This window comes from Leptodactylus fuscus, chromosome 3, assembly GCF_031893055.1.
Source record: "Leptodactylus fuscus isolate aLepFus1 chromosome 3, aLepFus1.hap2, whole genome shotgun sequence".
Lineage (NCBI taxonomy): Eukaryota > Metazoa > Chordata > Amphibia > Anura > Leptodactylidae > Leptodactylus > Leptodactylus fuscus.
This window is the reverse complement of record NC_134267.1, coordinates 227,232,964-227,256,445: the sequence shown is the minus strand read 5'-3', so window position 1 is coordinate 227,256,445 and position 23,482 is coordinate 227,232,964. Positions and strand designations below refer to the sequence as shown.

Sequence of the window (23,482 nt, the reverse complement as noted above, 5' to 3'; positions counted from 1 at the left end):
AAACTATAGGCCAGTAAGTTTAACTTCTGTGGTGGGAAAGATATTTGAGGGCTTTCAAAGAGATGCTATCCTGGAATATCTCAATGTAAATAATCTTATAACACCAAATCAGCATGGGTTTATGAGGAATCGGTCCTGTCAGACTAATCTGATCAGCTTCTATGAGGAGGTCAGTTCAAGACTGGACATGGGTAATGCAGTGGATGTGGTGTATCTGGACATGTGTAATGCAGTAGACGTGGTGTATCTGGACATGGGTGATGCAGTAAATGTGGTGTATCTGGACATGGGTGATGCAGTGGACGTGGTGTATCTGGACATGGGTAATGCAGTAGACGTGGTGTATCTGGACATGAGTAATGCAGTAGACGTGGTGTATCTGGACATGAGTAATGCAGTGGACGTGGTGTATCTGGACATGGGTAATGCAGTGGATGTGGGGTATCTGGACATGGGTGATGCAGTGGACGTGGTGTATCTGGACATGGGTGATGCAGTGGACGTGGTATATCTGGACATAGGTAATGCAGTAGACGTGGTGTATCTGGACATGGGTAATGCAGTGGATGTGGGGTATCTGGACATGGGTGATGCAGTAGACATGGTGTATCTGGACATGGGTAATGCAATAGACTTGGTGTACCTGGACTTTTCAAAGGCTTTTGATACTGTTCCACATAAATGGTTGGTATGCGAAATGAGAATGTTGGGACTGGAGGAAAACATATGCATTTGGGTAAGCAACTGACTCACTGATAGGAAACAGAGGGGACTTGGTAATGGTAAATATTCAGACTGGGTCACAGTCACCAGTGGGGTGCCACAAGGGTCAGTATTGGGGTCACAGTCACCAGTGGGGTGCCGCAAGGGTCAGTATTAGATCCTCTCGTTTAATATCTTTATTAATTACCTGGTAGAGGGTTTACAAAGCAGGGTGTCCATATTTGCATTTGATACTAAAGTTTGTAGGGTAATTAATAATGAGAAGGACAGTAGAATATTACAGGGGAATCTAAGGAAACTGGAAGCATGGGCGGAGACTTGGCAAATGAAGTTTAATGTTGACAAATGTAAGGTAATGCACTTTGGTCGACGTAATAAAATGTATGACTATGTACTTAATAGTAAATTACTGGGAAAGACTGCCAATGAAAAAGACTTAGGGATTTTGGTGGACAGCTGTTACAGTTCTGTATATATACATATAAATAATTAATTATTTAGACAGAACCTCTTGACTGCGGTAGTGGCAGCAGTCGAGGTCCACAAGCCCCAGAAGGGTGGCCGTCTACCTGAGCGAAGAAGCAGTATGTTCGTGCGGCTCAAGTGTGAACACGGACCAACGCACGTTCACCAGTTAGCTTCATTGGGTGAAGGCGTGCATGCAGCTCCACGGTGAACCGGCTGCAAGGAGGAGTGCCCCAGTTGACTTCACTGGGCAGGTGTTTGTGTAGCTTTAATGGGAATAGACTGCAAAGAGGCTTACACCAGTTGGCTTCACTGGGCAAGTGTTTTTTGTGTAGCTTGAATGTGAACAGGTGGCAACACTGGTTCACCAGAAACTTCCTGGGGAACTGCACCTGCGTATAGACTGCAATCAAGGCTGCCAAGGGTTAATATCACCCCTGGTCAGAATCACAATGGGCTCCACAACACCTTTGGAGCTACAAAAATACTGGACAGACCAAACAGGCTATCATAGTTCCCTACCGTCAGTACCAAGGAATCCTACACTAGAATACCTGCACTGGTAACCTGGCATTGACAGGAACCTAGCCCTAAAACTCTCTGTCTCAACATATTAGTCAATGTGTGAGCACCCGGCGGGCGTCGGCTCACACCATATAAAGGCAAGTCCCCGCCCACAGGGCAGTGGCCATAAGCTCACTGGGCATGCCCAGTATGGGTGGAATGGGACTTAGCCTCAGAACGTCTCCAAAAAGTCTGAGCATGCTCAGTAGGGTGAGAATAAGACTTAGCCTCAGAGCATCTCCAAAAAGTCTGAGCATGCTCAGTAGGCCAAATGCTGGACTTAGGCTCCACAAACCTCACCGTCCGACACTGAGGGCAAGAACTGGATTGACCCGCAGGTGGCGCTGTGCGCCAGAAGGAAGACCTGCGGGACCCCATCCTAACAACAGCAAGCTTACCTTTAGTGACCAGTGCCAGGCAGCTGCTGCCAAGGCAAATGAAATTATCGAAAGAGGTCTAGATTCTCATGACAAGGACATAGTTATGCCTCTATACAAATCACTGGTACGGCCACACTTAGAATATTGTGTGCAATTTTGGGCCCCGATAAATTTTTAACTTTTAAATCCTACTAATATTATAAATGTGAAAGTTTGTGTGTTTGGATGTTTGGATGTTTGTGAGTTTGGATGTTTGTTCCTCAATCACGCTAAAACGCCTGAACGGATTTGCGTGCAATTTTCCACAAACATAGTTTTCCCTCAGGATTGAGTCACAGGCTACTTTTGGTGCCACTAAACAACATGGCTTCCTAGCAGGAGACTCACAAAAGCAGGACTCCTAGCCCCAGCTATAGACTCACACACACTTAGAATATTGTGTGCAATTTTGGGCCCCGATATACAAGAAAGACATTAGTGAACTTGAAAAAGTGCAAAGACGGGCAACCAAAATGATTAGGGCAATGAGTGGACTGGAGGACAACGAGAGGTTAACAAACTTGGGGTTATTCAGTTTAGAGAAAAGACGTCTACGGGGAGATCTAATAACAATGTACAAATACATGAAGGGACAATACAGAGAGCTTTCTAAGGATATTTTTACTCCTAGGCCAGTGACAAGAGGACATCCTCTACACCTAGACCGGTGACAGTGACAAGAGGACATCCACTACGTATGGAGGAGAGAAGGTTTCACCAGAAACATAGAAGGGGATTCTTCACAGTAAGAACAGTGAGGCTCTGGAAGTCTCTGCCCCAGGAAGTGGTGATGGCGGATTCACTGAACAAGTTCAAAGTGGGCCTGGATGCCTTTCTTGAAGAGAAAAATATAATGGGTTATGGATAGAGATGAGCGAACACTAAAATGTTCGAGGTTCGAAATTCGATTCGAACAGCCGCTCAATGTTCGTGTGTTCGAACGGGTTTCGAACCCCATTATAGTCTATGGGGAACAGATACTCGTTAAGGGGGAAACCCAAATCCGTGTCTGGAGGGTCACCAAGTCCACTATGACACCCCAGGAAATGATGCCAACACCTCTGGAATGACACTGGGACAGCAGGGGAAGCATGTCTGGGGGCATCTAACACACCAAAGACCCTCTATTACCCCAACATCACTGCCTAACAACTACACACTTTCCACATTCAAAAAAACCTCTATCAAAGTGGGAAAATACCTGGAAACCTTCTTTACTCCCCAAATGGATGGACACAAACCCCAATTTAAGCTCAACAAACAGTAACAACCACCCCTTTAAATCACGTTCCCCATGACAACCACAAATGGAACAGGCAATGGGAATTCCAAAAGCCCTCACCCTTAACTGTCATTTTGAGTGTGTGTGTGTGTGTGTGTGTGATATGTGGTAAGACCTTCCAAAATTCACTTTTCTAGCCCTTAACATGAGCCCTTCCAAACAAAGTTACATGACCTTAAGCTGAGCTACCAGCAGAGATTGAGGCCCTTGGCATGAGTAGAGCCTTGCACCAGCAGTGTTTTTGGCACTTAGGGTGAGTTGAGCCTTGTACCAGCGTGTGTCCCTTAACATCAGGCGGGCCCTAAGTTCTGCGCTTTGCACAAAAGTTCCACATTAACTAGGCTGAATGGTACAAAGATTAGTAGGCCCGAGAACCAGGAACAGGTCTTGCAATGGCTGTCGGATAACGCTTAAAGCACATTGTCCACCAGCCAGGCAGCCTCTACCTCCTCTTACCCAACAGTCTTGTCCTCCTTCCACCCAAAATTCCCAATCTTCCCAGAACAATAACCCCAACTGTCCCTGCTCCCCAGAGCTGTTCTCCCTTCCTTTGACTGTACCGCAACCTGCCCCTCCATTTCGCGATTCCACGGACCTAACAGACGAGTATCTGTGTCCAGATGCTCAAACACTAGAGTCTCCTCCATTCCATCTCCGGTCGATTTGGTGGCGGATGACCAGCAACCCACCCTCATCGACGACGATGAGACGCAGTTGCTGTCAGGGCAGCCAGTTGACATGCGCATTGTGCAGGAGGAGGAGGCGAGACAGGAGTTGGAAGAGGAGGTGGTGGACGACGAGGACACCGACCCCACCTGGACAAGGCAGATGTCAAGCTGGGAAAGTAGTGTGGATGTTGAGGCAGGTGCAGCACCAAAAAGGGTAGCTAGAGGCAGAGACATGTCCAGAGGCAGAGGTCAGCTGCTTTGCCGAAGCCAGGCCAGACCCGGAATGTCCGAAGATGTTCCCTTTTGTACCCAGCCCAGAAAAACTCCCCCATCGAGGGCACGTTTCTTGAAGGTGTAGAGTTTTTTCAAGGAATGCGCCGAGGACAGATATAGTGTCGTCTACACAATTTGCCTCTCGAAATCGAGTAGGGGCCCTGAGAAGAGCAACCTGTCCACCACTTCAATGCACCGTCATTTGGAATCCAAGCAATGGAATCAGTGGCAGGCAGCAACGGCAGGACAAACGTCGCCCGCCGTTCATGCCACTGCCTCTGCTCACAGTGCTGGCGATGCACTCCAGAGGACGAGCCAGGACATCACTTCATCTGCCTCCGCCACTTTGTTGACTTCTCCCTCATCCTCCCCTGTTTCTGTCTTATCTCCTTCTCCTTATCAGGCGCTTCTTTACAACAACCCACCATCTCTCAGACATTGGAGTGCCGGCAGAAATACACCGCTAACCACCCACCCACGCAAGCCTAGAACGCCAACATCGCTAAACTGCTGGCCCAGGAGAGGTTGGCGTTCCGGCTTGTTGAAACTCCCGCCTTCCCGGACCTGATGGCAACTGTGGCACCTCACTATGCCGTCCCTAGCCGTCTCAACTTCTCCCGGTGTGGCGTCCCCGCCTTGCACCAGCACGTGTCACTCAACATCAGGTGGGCCCTTAGTTCCGTGCTTTGCTGCAAGGTCCACTTGACCACCGACACTTGGACAAGCGCCTGTGGTCAGGGATGCTGCAGTGCTTATCTTTAATGACAGGCAGGGTGAATGTGGTGGAGTCTGTTCCCCGGGTGCAAACTGGGGTGGCCTATCTCCTCTCCCAGGCCAAAATTCATGGCAGGAGTAGACTGAAACCCTACGACGCTGCAACCTCCACCACAGCTACTAGCGGCAAATGCTAAAACACTGGTGTGGGGAGACGTCAGCAGGCGGTGCTGAAGCTCATCAGCTTGGGGGACAGACAGCACAGTGCCTCCGAGGTCAGGGATGCCATCCTGGCTGAGATGGCATTTTTTTTTCCCTGCTACACCTGGGGCCTGGCATTTTTACGCCTGTGATAATGGCTGGAACCTGGTAGCGGCTCTGGAGCTTGCCAGCCTCCAACACGTTCCATGTTTGGCCCACGTCTAACCTAGTGGTGCAAAGTTTTTTAAAAACATACCCAAATGTACCGAAGCTACTGTTGAAAATGCGGCGCTTGTGCGCCCACTTTTGCAAGTGCACAGGAGTCGCTGCTAGCCTAAAAACACTCTAGCAAGGCCTACATCTGTCCAAACACAGGCTGTTGTCCGTCATTCACACACGCTGAAACCCTACAATACCATATCTTGAGCAGGGTGTGTGAGCTGCACAGACCTTTGATGGAGTTCCATCTACAAAACCCAAGGGTTCCTCAAAGTCAGCAACCAAAGTTTCTGCACCATGAGTTTCCAGGGGTGGCAGAGTTATGGCTAGGGGAAGAGGCATGGATAGGGATGATGTCTAGGGGCAAAAGCAGTGTGGATGTGGAGGCAAGCTAAGCAGGAAAAACTGGGGGTACAAGCTAAGGCATGGACTGGGGTGATGTCTAGGGGCAAAAGCAGTGTGGATGTGGAGGCAAGCTAAGCAGGAAAAACTGGGGGTACAAGCTAAGGCATGGACTGGGCTGATGTCTAGGGGCAAAAGCAGTGTGGATGTGGAGGCAAGCTAAGCAGGAAAAACTGGGGGTACAAGCTAAGGCATGGACTGGGGTGATGTCTAGGGGCAAAAGCAGTGTGGATGTGGAGGCAAGCAAAGCAGGGAAAATGGTGGCTAGAGGCAAAGGGATGTCCATAGGCAGCAAGGGCAAAGATGCAAAACTCTCCCGTTTCAAGAATTTTCCTGACTTGTTTCCCCACAAAACATTCCTGGGAGGAGGGCTGAAACACCACCCTCCTCCTCCTCCGCTGTTAGATTGACCCCAGCTACGAGCTGAAAACGCTGCAACACTGGTGTGGGGAGACGTCAGCAGGCTGGGCTGAAGCTCATCAGCTTGGGAGACGGACAGCACACTGCCTCTGAGGTCAGGGATGCCATCCTGGATGAGATGGCAATTTTTTTATCCCCGCTGCCCCTGGGGCCAGGTTTTTTAGCTTGTTGGAGGGCTCTGGAGCTTGCCAGCCTCCAACACGTTCCATGCCTGGCCCACATGTTCAATGTAGTGGTGCAATGATTTTTAAAAACATACCCCAAATTAGCTGAGCTAAGGGTGAAAGTGCGGCACTTGGACACCCACTTTCCCAAGTCTACAGTACCTGGAGCTAGCCGCAATACACTCCAGCAAGGCCTACATCTGCCTGAAGCACCTACTGTTGTGCGAGGTCACCACACGCTCTAACCCTAGATACCGTATGTTCAGCAGGGTGTGTGAGCAGCAGAGACCTTTGATGGAGTACCAGCTACAAAACCCAAGGGTTCCTCAGAGTCAGCTCCCTCACTTTCTGCACCATGAGTTTCCATGGGTGGCAGACTTATGGCTAGAGGCACAGGCATGGATAGGGGTGATGTGTAGGGGCAAAAGCAGTGTGGATGTGGAGGCAAGCTAAGCAGCAAAAACTGGGGGTACAAGCAGCCGGTGACATCATCACTGACAAGCACAGCTGTCTGTCAGCTGACAGGCTGACTTTCACCAAAATGAACAGACAATGGATAGACTCATCATATACATGTCAGTTACATGACAAATTTAGTGCAATTTGCAAGTCCAAGATGGTTTGGAGATCTGCGGAGAGGAATCTCACCACCTCTTGCGGGTGCCATCATTTGGAAGGCAAGCCCTGGGCTCAGTGGGTGAGAGCAAGCGCAGGATAATCGTCGTTTGGCCTGGCGGCCACTGCCTCTTCCACTGTTGACAGGGCTGGCGCTGCAGTCCAGACCAGGAGCCAGGACACCTCCACATCTGCCTCTGACACTTTGGGGAGTTCACCCTTATCCTCACCTTTTCCTGCCATTTCTCCTTTTGCCCGCGCCATCATGCGCCTCTTCCCAGCAACTCCCCATCTCCCAAGCCTTTCATTTCATGCTAAAGTACAGCGCAACCCACCCACATGCCCAAGGCTTCAACGGCCTCATCTCAAGAAATCTGGCCCAGGAGATGTTGGAATCCCGGCTGGGGGACACTCTGCCCTTTGACACACCAGCACTTTCCCCCAAACATGAGGCGGTCCCTAAATTCAGCGCTTAGCCCTAAAGTTCCATGTGACCAGTTACGAATGGACAAGTGCATGCGGACAGGGACGCTACCTTTCAATTTGGGCACAGTGGTTGAATGTAGTTGAGGCGTGGACCGGGTCGCAAAATGTGGTGGCCTGACTTGTCTCCCCACACAACATTCCTGGGAGGAGGGCTGAAACACCACCCTCCTCCGCTGTTAAATTGACCCCAGCTACGAGCTGGAAACGCTGCAACACTGGTGTGGGGAGACGTCAGCGGGCCGTGCTGAAGCTCATCAGCTTGGGGGCCAGACAGCACACTGCCTACAAAGTGAGTCATGCCATCCTCGATGAGACGGCAATGTGGTTTTTGCCACTGCACCTGGGCCCAGGCATGTTGTCATGTGTGATAATGGCCGTAACCTGGGATTGGCTCTGTAGCTTGGCAGCCTGCAACATATTCCATGCCTGGGCCACGTTTTTAACTCATTGCTGCTAATCTTTTGAAAAAGGTACCCCAATGTTCCTGAGCTACTGGTGAAAGTGTGGCGCTTGTGCGGATAGTTTTTAAAGTGTATAGTTGCCGCTGCTAGCCTCTATGCACTCCTACAACGCCTGTACCTGCTGGAACAACGGCTGTTGTGCGACGTCTCCACACTGCTGGCACTAAACATATCATGTGTTGAGCAGAGTGTGTGAGCAGCACAGACCTTTGATGTAGTTCCAACTCCAAAACCCTCGGGTTCGTCAAAGTCAACTCCCTCAGTTGCTCAACCATGAGTGGCCATGGGTGGCAGACTTATGTGAAATCCCATCCCATCCATTGCACTGGACACGAAACATTAGCATGCGCTCAGCACAACTTCGGATATGGCAGATGCGTTAAGCAGGGTGCAGGGTACAACACAGACCAGGCCCGAGCACCAGGAACAGGTGTTAGAAATACTGCAGCATCTGCCATTTCCTTCCAATTTTGGGGTTTTGGACCCGCCACCGACTTGTCTGGACCTAAGTGGGGATCATGAGACACAGTTGCCATCAAGGCAAGCTGTGGTCATGTGCGGTTTGCAGTAAGGGGGCAGTGCGCAATTGGAAGAGGAGTTGGTGGATGACGAGGCCACCGACCCCACATGGACAGGGGTGATGTCTAGGGGCTAAAGCAGTGTAGATGTAGAGGGAAGCTAAATCAACAAAAAACCTGGGTAGAAGCAAAGGCATAAACTGGGGTGATGTTTAGGGGTGAAAGCAGAGTAGATGTGGAGGGAAGCTAAGCAGCAAAAACAGTGGGTAGAAGCAAAGGCATGCAAAACTCTACCCTGTTGGAAGACTTATTCCTAGGTCTGGAACACGTTAATGGCCCCCCTGGACAAATTACTGCCACTCAGGGGCCTAGTGTCACCAGGAGGGACAAGTATAGGCGCATGTTGTGGGAATACCTGGCCGACACCAGCTCTGTCCTCTCCGATCCCTCTGTGCTCTACAGCCTAAACTTATTTTCTCATCTTTTTTTCTGAACTGCACATCTCTTGCCTGCTTCCTTTGGGATCTTAGAAATGGTGGTCCACTTCCACAGATGGTAACTTCAATAGACAGTGTAACGGGAGTAGCTGAGGGATCGCTGTCTTAACCACTTTTTGGCACAAAATTAACTTCCAAAGCCAAATATGGTGCAAGTATATGATGCAAGGACACCTACACACCTATCTCTGACACATTGGGGAGTTCACCCTCATGCGCCCTTTTGGCCTGCACCATCATGCACCTCTTCCCAGCCACTCCACATTTCCCAAGCTTTTCATTGCAGGCAGAAGTACAATACAACCCACCCCCATGCCCAAGCCTGTAACAGCCTCATCGATAAACTGCTGGCCCTGGAGATGTTGGTGTTTGTTTATGCTTCTGGAGACCCAGGCCTTCCGTCAGCAGATGGCAGCTGGGGCACCTCCCTATGCTGGGCCTAGCCGTTACTACTTCTCTTGGTGTGCTGTCTCTGCCTTGCACCTGCATGTGTCCCATAACATCAGTCGGGCCCAGAGCTCTGCGCTTTGCTGCAAGGTCCACTTGACCACCGACACATGGACAAGCGCCTGTGGTCAGGGATGCTGCAGTGCTTATCTTTAATGACAGGCAGGGTGAATGTGGTGGAGTCTGTTCCCCGGGTGCAAACTGGGGTGGCCTATCTCCTCTCCCAGGCCAAAATTCATGGCAGGAGTAGACTGAAACCCTACGAAGCTGCAACCTCCACCCCAGCTACTAGCGGAAAACACTGTAACACTGGCATGGGGAGATGTCAGCAGGCCGTGCTGAAACTGATCAGCTTGGGGGACAGACAGCACAGTGCCTCCGAGGTCAGGGATGCCATCCTAGCTGAGATGGCATTTTTTTTTCCCTGCTACACCTGGGGCCTGGCATTTTTGCGCCTGTGATAATGGCTGGAACCTGGTAGCAGATCTGGAGCTTGCCAGACTCAAACACGGTCCACGCATGGCCCACGTTTTCCAACTTGTTGGTGCCATGTTTCTTTGAAACCTACACCATTGTGCCTGATATACAGGTCAAAGTGGGGCCATTTTCGTAAGTGAGAACTAGCCTCTGCTAGGCAGAAAACATTCAGAGCACACTCCTCTCATCTTCGCACCGTTGGCTGGCGGAGGAAGACGAGGGGGTTGGAGTGGCATCTGATGTCCCTATCCCACACGAGGCTAGAGGGTGCACTTCAGTGCATCCCATTGCTTCACCACAAATGGTGTGAAGGGGAGTGGAAAATGGAGGAAATGGAGAGTGACCCTTACAGTTGGGGCCAGCAAAGGCATGCCAAGTAACACACTGGCACACATGGCTGACTTCATCTTGGGTTGCTTTTCAATACATATTTCACATCATGAAGAACAAATAATACTGGATTTTTTCAAGCCTCGAACCCCGGTCTAGGTCTAATGTCTGTTCCTTTCTTATATTAGGGGAGAGGGAAAAAAAATTACTTCAGTGATACGTTTAGCGTACATAGACTGACTATTAATGTGTATCCCACTTAGTGTTGTTAGGGTTACACACCGTCACAACCTGGCTAAAGCTTCTATAGCTGTTAATAAAGTCAACATAACTTTACGGTATCCAAAAAGACAGCTGGTACCGACAGAGAGCAAGACAAATGTCACCCAAAGCTGTGAGCTCTGAACACCCACAGTGACTTTGGCGTCATCATCATTATAAGGGAGCGGGTGGTAATAAATAACTTGGCAGTGCCTAAAACCCAAAAAGCTTATACAACTATATTTACATTAAGATACACAAATGAAACTTTTCAGTAGCATGTCATGAGACAAGCTGATAAGCTCTTCCTTTGTGCAGTGCTATTTGAAAGTTAAACGCTGCCTTTATTTTAATTCTGGAGAAGGTGCAGACATTAGATTTAGAACATGTTGTCTTCATTGTCCAAATCCTCTATATAGGTAACGTGTTTTTCGGGCCGAGCTGTCTGGGAACGAGCTGGTGCAGCACTGACAACCTGGGTGAATATGGCAAGAGCCTGAGATGTAGGGTGAATGAATCCCCAAATTATTTGTGGAATTCCCAGTGAGACAATGGCACTGTATACCAGTATTAAAAATTGTGGGTGCACATAACCCCCATATATTCTTTGAATTCCCAGTCAGACAATGGCACTGTATACCAGTAGTAAAAATTGTGGGTGCACATAACCCCCATATATTCTTTGAATTCCCAGTCAGACAATGGCACTGTATACCAGTAGTAAAAATTGTGGGTGCACATAACCCCAATATATTCTTTGAATTCCCAGTCAGACAATGGCACTATATACCAGTAGTAAAAATTGTGGGTGCACATAACCCCCACATATTCTTTGAATTCCCAGTCAGACAATGGCACTGTATACCAGTATTAAAAATTGTGGGTGCACATAACCCCAATATATTCTTTGAATTCCCAGTCAGACAATGGCACTGTATACCAGTATTAAAAATTGTGGGTGCACATAACCCCCATATATTCTTTGAATTCCCAGTCAGACAATGGCACTATATACCAGTAGTAAAAATTGTGGGTGCACATAACCCCCATATATTCTTTGAATTCCCAGTCAGACAATGGCACTGTATACCAGTATTAAAAATTGTGGGTGCACGTAACCCCAATATATTCTTTGAATTCCCAGTCAGGCAATGGCACTATATACCAGTAGTAAAAATTGTGGGTGCACATAACCCCCATATATTCTTTGAATTCCCAGTCAGACAATGGCACTGTATACCAGTATTAAAAATTGTGGGTGCACGTAACCCCAATATATTCTTTGAATTCCCAGTCAGACAATGGCACTGTATACCAGTAGTAAAAATTGTGGGTGCACATAACCCCCATATATTCTTTGAATTCCCAGTAAACAATGGAACTGTATAGCAGTAGCAAAAATTGTGGGTGCACGTAACCCCCATATATTCTTTGAATTCCCAGTCAGACAATGGCACTATATACCAGTAGTAAAAATTGTGGGTGCACATAACCCCAATATATTCTTTGAATTCCCAGTCAGACAATGGCACTGTATACCAGTATTAAAAATTGTGGGTGCACATAAACCCAATATATTCTTTGAATTCCCAGTCAGACAATGGCACTATATACCAGTAGTAAAAATTGTGGGTGCACATAACCCCCATATATTCTTTGAATTCCCAGTCAGACAATGGCACTGTATACCAGTATTAAAAATTGTGGGTGCACGTAACCCCAATATATTCTTTGAATTCCCAGTCAGACAATGGCACTGTATACCAGTAGTAAAAATTGTGGGTGCACATAACCCCCATATATTCTTTGAATTCCCAGTCAGACAATGGCACTGTATAGCAGTAGCAAAAATTGTGGGTGCACGTAACCCCCATATATTCTTTGAATTCCCAGTCAGACAATGGCACTGTATACCAGTAGTAAAAATTGTGGGTGCACATAGCCCCCATATATTCTTTGAATTCCCAGTGAGACAATGGAACTGTATAGCAGTAGCAAAAATTGTGGGTGCACGTAACCCCCATATATTCTTTGAATTCCCAGTCAGACAATGGCACTGTATACCAGTAGTAAAAATTGTGGGTGCACATAACCCCCATATATTCTTTGAATTCCCAGTGAGACAATGGAACTGTATAGCAGTAGCAAAAATTGTGGGTGCACGTAACCCCCATATATTCTTTGAATTCCCAGTCAGACAATGGCACTGTATAGCAGTAGTAAAAATTGTGGGTGCACATAACCCCAATATATTCTTTGAATTCCCAGTGAGACAATGGCACTGTATACCAGTAGTAAAAATTGTGGGTGCACATAACCCCCATATATTCTTTGAATTCCCAGTCAGACAATGGCACTGTATACCAGTAGTAAAAATTGTGGGTGCACATAACCCCCATATATTCTTTGAATTCCCAGTCAGACAATGGCACTGTATACCAGTAGTAAAAATTGTGGGTGCACATAACCCCCATATATTCTTTGAATTCCCAGTCAGACAATGGCACTGTATACCAGTAGTAAAAATTGTGGGTGCACATAACCCCAATATATTCTTTGAATTCCCAGTCAGACAATGGCACTGTATACCAGTAGTAAAAATTGTGGGTGCACATAACCCCAATATATTCTTTGAATTCCCAGTCAGACAATGGCACTGTATACCAGTAGTAAAAATTGTGGGTGCACATAACCCCCATATATTCTTTGAATTCCCAGTCAGACAATGGCACTGTATACCAGAATTAAAAATTGTGGGTGCACGTAACCCCAATATATTCTTTGAATTCCCAGTCAGACAATGGCACTATATACCAGTAGTAAAAATTGTGGGTGCACATAACCCCCATATATTCTTTGAATTCCCAGTGAGACAATGGAACTGTATAGCAGTAGCAAAAATTGTGGGTGCACATAACCCCAATATATTCTTTGAATTCCCAGTGAGACAATGGCACTGTATACCAGTAGTAAAAATTGTGGGTGCACATAACCCCAATATATTCTTTGAATTCCCAGTCAGACAATGGCACTGTATACCAGTATTAAAAATTGTGGGTGCACATAACCCCCATATATTCTTTGAATTCCCAGTCAGACAATGGCACTGTATACCAGTAGTAAAAATTGTGGGTACACATAACCCCAATATATTCTTTGAATTCCCAGTCAGACAATGGCACTGTATACCAGTATTAAAAATTGTGGGTGCACATAACCCCCATATATTCTTTGAATTCCCAGTCAGACAATGGCACTGTATAGCAGTAGCAAAAATTGTGGGTGCACGTAACCCCCATATATTCTTTGAATTCCCAGTCAGACAATGGCACTGTATACCAGTAGTAAAAATTGTGGGTGCACATAACCCCAATATATTCTTTGAATTCCCAGTCAGAAACTGGCACTATATACCAGTAGCAAAAATTGTGGGTGCACGTAACCCCAATATATTCTTTGAATTCCCAGTCAGAAACTGGCACTATATACCAGTAGCAAAAATTGTGGGTGCACGTAACCCCAATATATTCTTTGAATTCCCAGTCAGAAACCGGCACTATATAGCAGTAGCAAAAATTGTGGGTGCACGTAACCCCAATATATTCTTTGAATTACCAGTCAGACAATGGCACTATATACCAGTAGCAAAAATTGTGGGTGCACGTAACCCCAATATATTCTTTGAATTCCCAGTCAGACAATGGCACTATATACCAGTAGCAAAAATTGTGGGTGCACGTAACCCCAATATATTCTTTGAATTCCCAGTCAGAAACTGGCACTATATAGCAGTAGCAAAAATTGTGGGTGCACGTAACCCCAATATATTCTTTGAATTCCCAGTGAGACAATGGCACTATATACCAGTAGCAAAAATTGTGGGTGCACATAACCCCAATATATTCTTTGAATTCCCAGTGAGACAATGGCACTATATACCAGTAGCAAAAATTGTGGGTGCACGTAACCCCAATATATTCTTTGAATTCCCAGTCAGAAACTGGCACTATATGGCAGTAGCAAGAAATGAGGGTATTTGTAACCCCAATATATTCTTTGAATTCCCAGTCAGACAATGGCACTGTATACCAGTAGCAAAAATTGTGGGTGCACATAACCCCAATATATTCTTTGAATTCCCAGTGAGACAATGGCACTATATACCAGTAGCAAAAATTGTGGGTGTATATAGCCCCAATTCTATTGCTAGGGGACTTGCAGGGTATTTCTGAGGTGAAGGTGGGGGGGCACACCGTTGGAACGGGTATCGGGGGTATATATCGGGTATACGGGAATACACTGTCAGTGTATTCCATTCAGGATCCTGGGAAAGCTGGGTTGCGGCGATTGAGCCCGTCAGTGCCACGTTACACTGACAAGCTTCTCCCTGGAATTTAGCTCTTATAAGAGCTGTTGGTTGTCTTCTCCTTCCTATCCTAGCCTGTCCCTGCCTACCCAGAATCTAAGCCCTAGCTAACTGGACGGAAACCTCCGTCCCCGGTGAATTGCAAGCTCAGAATGACGCGAAGCTGGGCGGCGCTGTTCTTTTAAATTAGAGGTCACATGTTTTCGGCAGCCAATGGGTTTTGCCTACTTTTCTCAACGTCACCGGTGTCGTAGTTCCTGTCCCACCTACCCTGCGCTGTTATTGGAGCAAAAAAGGCGCCAGGGAAGGTGGGAGGGGAATCGAGTAATGGCGCACTTTACCACGCGGTGTTCGATTCGATTCGAACATGCCGAACAGCCTAATATCCGATCGAACATGAGTTCGATAGAACACTGTTCGCTCATCTCTAGTAATGAGGAGATCAGAGCTCCAGGGGCTGCGGGGAGGGCAGATATACATGGGCCTAAGTGCACAAGGAGGCTCAAGGCCCCTCTGTTATTCTCCAACTCTCGCAAAACATCTGGGAGGGGCCTCTGGATATGATACGGTGGTATAGGTGAACTGTCTGGCGGTATTATATGAGCAGGGAATACAGGGCCGCATTAAATATAGGGCATATGGTGCACTCCTTTTTTAAGTGATTATTATGTAACACAAAACATGGAGATGCCGGGGATTGAACCCGGGGCCTCATACATGCAAAGCAAGCGCTCTACCACTGAGCTACAACCCCTCATACACAGTGTGAAAACGCTCATATTTCTGAGACTACATGCCACCTATATGGCAGTATTACATTGGTATTATTATTATTATTATTATTATTATTATTGGCAGGTATATGGCACTTATATATGCTGGTACTATTCTGTCTACATTTCAGGTCTGTTATCAGGGGTTGTAACTAGCAAAGACTGGGCCCCATAGTAAACACTGACTGGGCCCCCACAGCACCTACGGGGTATAGTGCACATAGAACATATAGGGGGTTAAAAAGGGTCTCAGACCCCACAACATTGTATATTCATGACCTTTTCTTAGGACAGAACATCAATATTATAGTCTCTGAAAAAATGACAAGAAAGTGTTTTTTTACGTGTACTGCGTGGTAGCACTACTAATGTGTATAGTATGGGAGTATTATCCGTGTGCACTATATGGTGGTATTATTGTTTTGCACAGTGTGACAGTATCATTTATATGCACTCTATGTTTTTAGTATTTATTTGTACGACAGTGTTATTTCGGTGTACTGTATGTGGGCGCTGTATGGCTACATTTTATCTATATAGCGGTATTATTATATATTTCCACTTTACTAATCACATAATGATATCCAGTAGTAGCAACCAGTGGCGTAACTAGGAATGGCGGGGCCCCGAGGCAAACTTTTGACATGCCCCCCCCCCCCCCACATCCCAACTGACGCCGAAGACCTCGACCGACCCCCTCCTCCGCACTCTATTATGTCCCTTAGTAAGCTCTGCACACAGTATTATGTCCCATAGTGGCCCCTGCACACAGTATTATGTCCCATAGTGGCCCCTGCACACAGTATTATGTCCCATAGTGGCCCCTGCACACAGTATTATCCCCCATAGTGGCCCCTGCACACAGTATTATGTCCCATAGTGGCCCCTGCACACAGTATTATGTCCCATAGTGGCCCCTGCACACAGTATTATGTCCCATAGTGGCCCCTGCACACAGTATTATGTCCCATAGTGGCCCCTGCACACAGTATTATGTCCCATAGTGGCCCCTGCACACAGTATTATGTCCCATAGTGGCCCCTGCACACAGTATTATCCCCATAGTGGCCCCTGCACACAGTATTATCCCCCATAGTGGCGCCTGCACACAGTATTATGCTCCATAGTGGCCCCTGCACACAGTATTATCCCCAATAGTGGCCCCTGCACACAGTATTATGCTCCATAGTGGCCCCTGCACACAGTATTATGTCCCATAGTGACCCCTGCACACAGTATTATGTCCCATAGTGGCCCCTGCACACAGTATTATGTCCCATAGTGGCCCCTGCACACAGTATTATGTCCCATAGTGGCCCCTGCACACAGTATTAACCCCAATAGTGGCCCCTGCACACAGTATTAACCCCAATAGTGTTCCCTGCACACAGTATTATCCCCCATAGTGGCCCCTGCACACAGTATTATCCCCCATAGTGGCCCCTGTACACAGTATTATGCTCCATAGTGGCCCCTGCACATATTATCCCTTATAGTGGCCCCTGCACACAGTATTAACCCCAATAGTGGCCCCTGCACACAGTATTATGTCCCATAGTGGCCCCTGCACACAGTATTATCCCCAATAGTGGCCCCTGCACACAGTATTATGCTCCATAGTGGCCCCTGCACACAGTATTATCCCCCATAGTGGCCCCTGCACACAGTATTATGTCCCATAGTGGCCCCTGCACACAGTATTATGCTCCATAGTGGCCCCTGCACACAGTATTATCCCCCATAGAGGCCCCTGCACACAGTATTATGCTCCATAGTGGCCCCTGCACACAGTATTATCCCCCATAGTGGCCCCTGCACACAGTGTTATCCCCCATAGTGGCCCCTGCACACAGTATTATCCCCCATAGTGTCCCCTGCACACAGTATTATCCCCCATAGTGGCCCCTGCACACAGTATTATGTCCCATAGTGGCCCCTGCACATAGTATTATCCCCCATAGTGGCCCCTGCACACAGTATTATGTTCAATAGTGGCCCCTGCAAACAGTATTAACCCCAATAGTGTCCCCTGCACACAGTATTAACCCCAATAGTGGCCCCTGCACACAGTATTATCCCCAATAGTGGCCCCTGCACACAGTATTATGTCCCATAGTGGCCCCTGCACACAGTATTATCCCCCATAGTGGCCCCTGCACACAGTATTATCCCCCATAGTGGCCCCTGCACACAGTATTATCCCCCATAGTGGCCCCTGCACACAGTATTATCCCCCATAGTGGCTCCTGCACACAGTATTATCCCCCATAGTGGCCCCTGCACACAGTTTTATGTCCCACTGTGGACACCCATAAACAATTATTATACTCTGGGGTCTGAAAAGACCCCAGAGTATAATAATTGGAGACCCGTGGAATAAAAACATTAAAAAAAAAAACACTGTTGCTTACCTGTACCCGGCTTCTAGGCTGTTGATCGCCGCTCACATCCTTCTTTAATGACGTCGGACGGGTTCATGTGAAGTCAGAGACGTCAGACAAAGTAGGACGGAGGCCTGGCAGGATCGTGGAGAGGTAAGTAACAGTGTTTGTTATGTTCCCTTACCTCTCCGGTCCGCCGATCATTATACTCAGGGGTCTGCAATGACCCCCGAGTATAATGATAGCATTTGTGGGGCCCGCGGTGTCACTTGCCGATCCCGGACCAGCCAGGATTGGCAAGTGAATAGGGCCCGTAACGGCCTATTTTTTTTTTTAAAAAAAAGCAGCGGTAGCGGCTGTCACCGGGCCCCCTAATGGCCCGGGCCCTGTGGCAGCCGCCTCCGCTTCCTCTACGATAGTTACGCCCATGGTAGCAACACAATAGGGCTACACGTAGTATATTGTCTCAGGAATTTAAGTATTTTCAGAGGTTTCCTATAGGGGATGTAGCTCAGTGGTAGAGCGCATGCTTCGCATGTATGAGGCCCCGGGTTCAATCCCCGGCATCTCCATGTTTTGTGATAAACAACTACAAAAACATCAAAGATCCAGAAAACTGATAAATGTGCAGGAATTCAGGAAACATCTGCCCGTCTGTATTATAAAGGCTGAATATTATCTGTTCACCATTTTAGAATCCTATGTCGATAGTGGCCACTAGGGGGCGGTGTAGCTAACACAATACATGTATAGAAATACACGGCCAGTGATGTAATAAATAGTCCTCCTTATCTCTATAGCGCCATCCTATGTCATTGTGTCACTGGCAATGTATTCCTGTACATGTATTGTGTGGACTAGACTGCCCCCTAGTGTCCATCATTTTCTCTACAGACAAAGGGTTAAGCTCTTTTACATTAAATTCCACCTTCGTATTATCCTCGAACATATTTCGTGTGACTTCCTGCCTGTACATCAGTTTTACTGACCTTTGATGTTTTGTAGTTGTTTGTCTCAAAGGGTGGAGATGCCAGGGATTGAACCCGGGGCCTCATACATGCAAAGCATACGCTCTACCACTGAGCTACATCCCCTATAGGATATGAGGACTTGTGTGTAGACGTACATATGCAATTCTACAGCATGTGGTACTGTGTGCAGATGTGCTTATCTTATGCTCTGCTGTGTGGAACTGTGTGCAGATGCGTGTATCCAATCCTTTGGCATATGGTACTGTGTGCAGACGCACGTATCTAATCTTTCAGTGTGTGGAACCGTGTGCAGACGCGTGTATCTAATCCTCTGGTGTGTGGGACTGTGTGCAGACGCATGTATCCAATCCTTTGGCATATGGTACTGTGTGCAGACGCACGTATCTAATCCTTCAGTGTGTGGAACTGTGTGCAGAAGTGCGTCTTTAATTCTCTGGTTTGTGGGACTGTGTGCAGACGCACGTATCTAATCCTCTGGCATGTCATACTGTGTGCTGATCTGTGTATCTAATCCTCTGATGCGTGTATCTCAGTTTGGATATCAGTGTTGTATTGTGCATGTGGAGTGACCGTGTGTATTGCAGATGGAATATGAGTGAAAGACTTGCAGGTTTGTATTGACTAAGGGGAGAGGGGGGGGGGGTTGTGTTTGGAATGCTGTATGTCAGCAACGGTACGTCCGAGCGAGTTGGAGTCTCGTCTTAAACCTGAAGTATCTCTGTACCAAATTTGGTGAAGATCGGTCCAGTTGTTTGGTTTGCATTAGAGAACAGACAGACAGAAATTCATTTTTATAATATAGAGAGATATAGGCTGAATATTATCTGTTCACCATTTTAGAATCCTATGCCGATAGTGACCACTAGGGGGCGGTGTATCTAACACAATACATGTATAGAAATACATGAGCAGGGAATACAGGGCCGCTTTAAATATAGGGCATATGGTGCACTCCTACTGGGCCCTATGGTAGCGGAGCCATAGTTGGTCAGTATGCTGTGAGGGTAGATGGGATATTTTGCACTACATATGTACTGAATATTGTTGTTTTTTTCCCCAAATTTCCTTTACAAAAGTTGAAAATAAAAATTTGCCAGATAAGAACAGTCTTATCTGTCCGAAAATAACATAAGATATAACATATAAGGAGTTACTAAGGGTCTTAAGATACCCCAGACCCCACAACATTGTATATTCATGACCTTTTCTTAGGACAGAACATCAATATTATAGTCCCTGAAAGAATGACATGAAAGTGTTTTTTTACGTGTACTGCGTGGTAGCACTACTAATGTGTATAGTATGGGAGTATTATCCGTGTGCACTATATGGTGGTATTATTGTTTTGCACAGTGTGACAGTATCATTATATGCACTCTATGTTTTTAGTATTTATTTGTATGACAGTGTTATTTCGGTGTACTGTATGTGGGCGCTGTATGGCTACATTATATCTATATGGCGGTATTATTATTATATATTTCCACTTTACTAATCACATAATGATATCCAGTAGTATCAACACAATAGGGCTACACGTAGTATATTGTCTCAGGAATTGGAGTGTTTTGAGAAGTTTCCCATAGGGGATGTAGCTCAGTGGTAGAGCGCATGCTACGCATGTATGAGGCCCTGGGTTCAATCCCCGGCATCTCCATGTTTTGTGATAAACAACGACAAAAACATCAAAGATCCATAAAACTGATAAATGTGCAGGAAACATCTGCCCGTCTGTATTATAAAGGCTGAATATTATCTGTTCACCATTTTAGAATCCTATGTCGATAGTGACCACTAGGGGGCGGTGTAGCTGACACAATACATGTATAGAAATACATGGCCAGTGATGTAATAAATAGTCCTCCTTATCTCTATAGCGCCATCCTATATCATTGTGTCACCGGCAATGTAATCCTTTACATGTATTGTGCGGACTAGACTGCCCCCTAGTGTCCATCATTTTCTCTACAGACAAAAGGTTAAGCTCGTTTACATTAAATTCCGTCTTCGTATTATCCCCAAACATATTTCATGTGCCTTCCTGCCTGTACATCAGTTTTACTGACCTTTGATGTTTTGTAGCTGTTTGTCTCAAAGGGTGGAGACGCCGGGGATTGAACCCGAGGCCTCATACATGCAAAGCATGCGCTCTACCACTGAGCTACATCCCCTATACCATGTCTCTATTAATGCTCCCAATGCATCTGAGAAAAATAGTCGTGGTACCTATCATTCGCTTACACTTCAGCCCTCCAGGGGGCCCTGTGCATTGCATACCACATTGCTGTCAACAACGTCCTGACACTGTTCAGCCTCAGCTACATGATATGAGACGTATGGGGCCCCCTAGAGGACTGAAACGTAAGCAAAGGTGGCTGTGGGCAGCGGCAGGGACCGGTAACTAAATAGGGCCTAATACCTGCTGGGGTTATTTCCCCTCAGTACAGGAGGTCAATGGAACGTGTTGTTTCATCTCAGAATTGGGAACATTAAGGGAATTATTATATAGGGGATGGAGCTCAGTGGTAGAGCGCATGCTTTGCATGTATGAGGCCCCGGGTTCAATCCCCGGCATCTCCATGTTTTGTACAGGTTTATCTAAATACAATAAAAATGCTAAAATTCAGAGGTCAGGTGTCTGGATGATCCTCAAACTACTGGATTTAGTCAAAAAATAAGCTTCAAAATAAAAAGATTGTATCGTTCACCATCATATAATGTGGAAACAAAAGCGCATGGTGGACAGTAGAGGGCAGTCAACTCAAACACAAAAACATCCATGTACGCACTTCAACTTGTTGAAACACAAAAGTGTTTTTTTACGTGTACTGCGTGGTAGCACTACTAATGTGTATAGTATGGGAGTATTATTCGTGTGCACTATATGGTGGTATTATTGTTTTACACAGTGTGGCGGTATCATTTATATGAACTCTGTTTATAGTATTTATTTGTAGGACAGTGTTATTTAGGTGTACTGTATGTGGGCGCTGTATGGCTACATTATATCTATATGGCGGTATTATTATTATTATATATTTCCACTATACTAATCACATAATGATATCCAGTAGTAGCAGCACAATAAGGCTACACGTAGTATATTGTCTCAGGAATTGGAGTATTTGAAGAGGTTTCCTGTAGGGGATGTAGCTCAGTGGTAGAGCGCATGCTTCGCATGTATGAGGCCCCGGGTTCAATCCCCGGCATCTCCATGTTTTGTCTTACATAATAATTTGTTCAACATTAAGCAGAAATATCTGGATGTGATCCAGGAAACTGTAATATCTGATAAAGCAAGTATCAAAATATCCTTCACTGTCATGTGCAGTATTCCTAAAGATGTATACATAATGTGGCCAGTAGGTGGCAGTGCGCTCATACACCTTAACATCCAGGTATCTCCATGTTATGTGATAAACAACTACAAAAACATCAAAGATCCATAAAACTGATAAATGTGCAGGAATCCACAAGATGTCTGTCTGGACGTAACACAAAGGACGGATTCAACTATCAAAATGTCATCCTGCATTTACGAATCCCCAGTACAGTCAGTGATGGACACTAGGGGGCATTATAGTCAGCACAATACACTGCCTGTGGTATAATGAACAGGCATTTTTTATTTATATAGGGCCCATCATATTCCTCCATATAACATTGACAGCCCTGCTGCCTCCACTTCTGCTTCAGCCCTCCAGGGGACCCCGTCTGCCCCACATGATGTCAATGTTTCCTATTGGGCCCAGTCTTTACCAGTTCTGTCCATGGTTACAGACCTAAAATGTAGACAGAATTTTTTTCTGCCCTTTTGTATTTGGAGATGCTGGATCTGTGTATGTAGATATAGATATATCTGAAGACGGATACTGAGTGTGACATCTATAAAATAATACCGCCAATATAATAGAATAAATTAATCGAAAGTTACAGGAGGAGACGTAACAAGGAAATCCAGTATAAAATAACACGTGTCAGACATCTTGCACCGAGCCCCGGTCTACAAGGATCTGTGCCCAATATGTCCATACAGAAGCTGATCTCATCCTTGTGTGTTTCTGTTTATGAGCAGACTGCCACCTACTGGACACTTTATGCCTATATCTCTACAATCTAGTGTATGGTGTGAAGGATATTTTGATACTTGGTTTATCAGTTAATACAGTTTCTTGGATCACATCCGGATATTTCTGCTCTGAAGTTGAGCAAATTTATCTTTTTTTACTGCCTATGTAGGCACACACTCTCCCTGATGTGGACGAGTGTCCCCAAACCCTGGTCTATAGTCTCTCACTCTGCCAATCAGTATCCCTACGCTATGCTGAGGATGGCCCAATAGGCCGAAACAGCGCTGTCCATAG

At 46.4% G+C, this 23,482-nt stretch overlaps 7 non-coding genes across 7 annotated transcripts; 4 read left to right on the top strand and 3 right to left on the bottom strand.

The window, feature by feature from the left end:
* Positions 1-15,654: 15,654 nt before the first annotated feature.
* Positions 15,655-15,726, bottom strand: TRNAA-UGC (transfer RNA alanine (anticodon UGC)). Its single transcript has one exon. It is a non-coding gene; the product is annotated as a tRNA-Ala (tRNA).
* Positions 15,727-18,626: 2,900 nt separating this feature from the next.
* TRNAA-CGC (transfer RNA alanine (anticodon CGC)) lies at positions 18,627-18,698 on the top strand. Its single transcript has one exon. It is a non-coding gene; the product is annotated as a tRNA-Ala (tRNA).
* Positions 18,699-19,148: 450 nt separating this feature from the next.
* Positions 19,149-19,220, bottom strand: TRNAA-UGC (transfer RNA alanine (anticodon UGC)). The gene has a single exon. It is a non-coding gene; the product is annotated as a tRNA-Ala (tRNA).
* A 1,483-nt stretch (positions 19,221-20,703) lies between these two features.
* TRNAA-CGC (transfer RNA alanine (anticodon CGC)) lies at positions 20,704-20,775 on the top strand. The gene has a single exon. It is a non-coding gene; the product is annotated as a tRNA-Ala (tRNA).
* A 442-nt stretch (positions 20,776-21,217) lies between these two features.
* On the bottom strand, positions 21,218-21,289 carry TRNAA-UGC (transfer RNA alanine (anticodon UGC)). The gene has a single exon. It is a non-coding gene; the product is annotated as a tRNA-Ala (tRNA).
* A 337-nt stretch (positions 21,290-21,626) lies between these two features.
* Positions 21,627-21,698, top strand: TRNAA-UGC (transfer RNA alanine (anticodon UGC)). The gene has a single exon. It is a non-coding gene; the product is annotated as a tRNA-Ala (tRNA).
* Positions 21,699-22,261: 563 nt separating this feature from the next.
* On the top strand, positions 22,262-22,333 carry TRNAA-CGC (transfer RNA alanine (anticodon CGC)). Its single transcript has one exon. It is a non-coding gene; the product is annotated as a tRNA-Ala (tRNA).
* Positions 22,334-23,482: the final 1,149 nt, after the last annotated feature.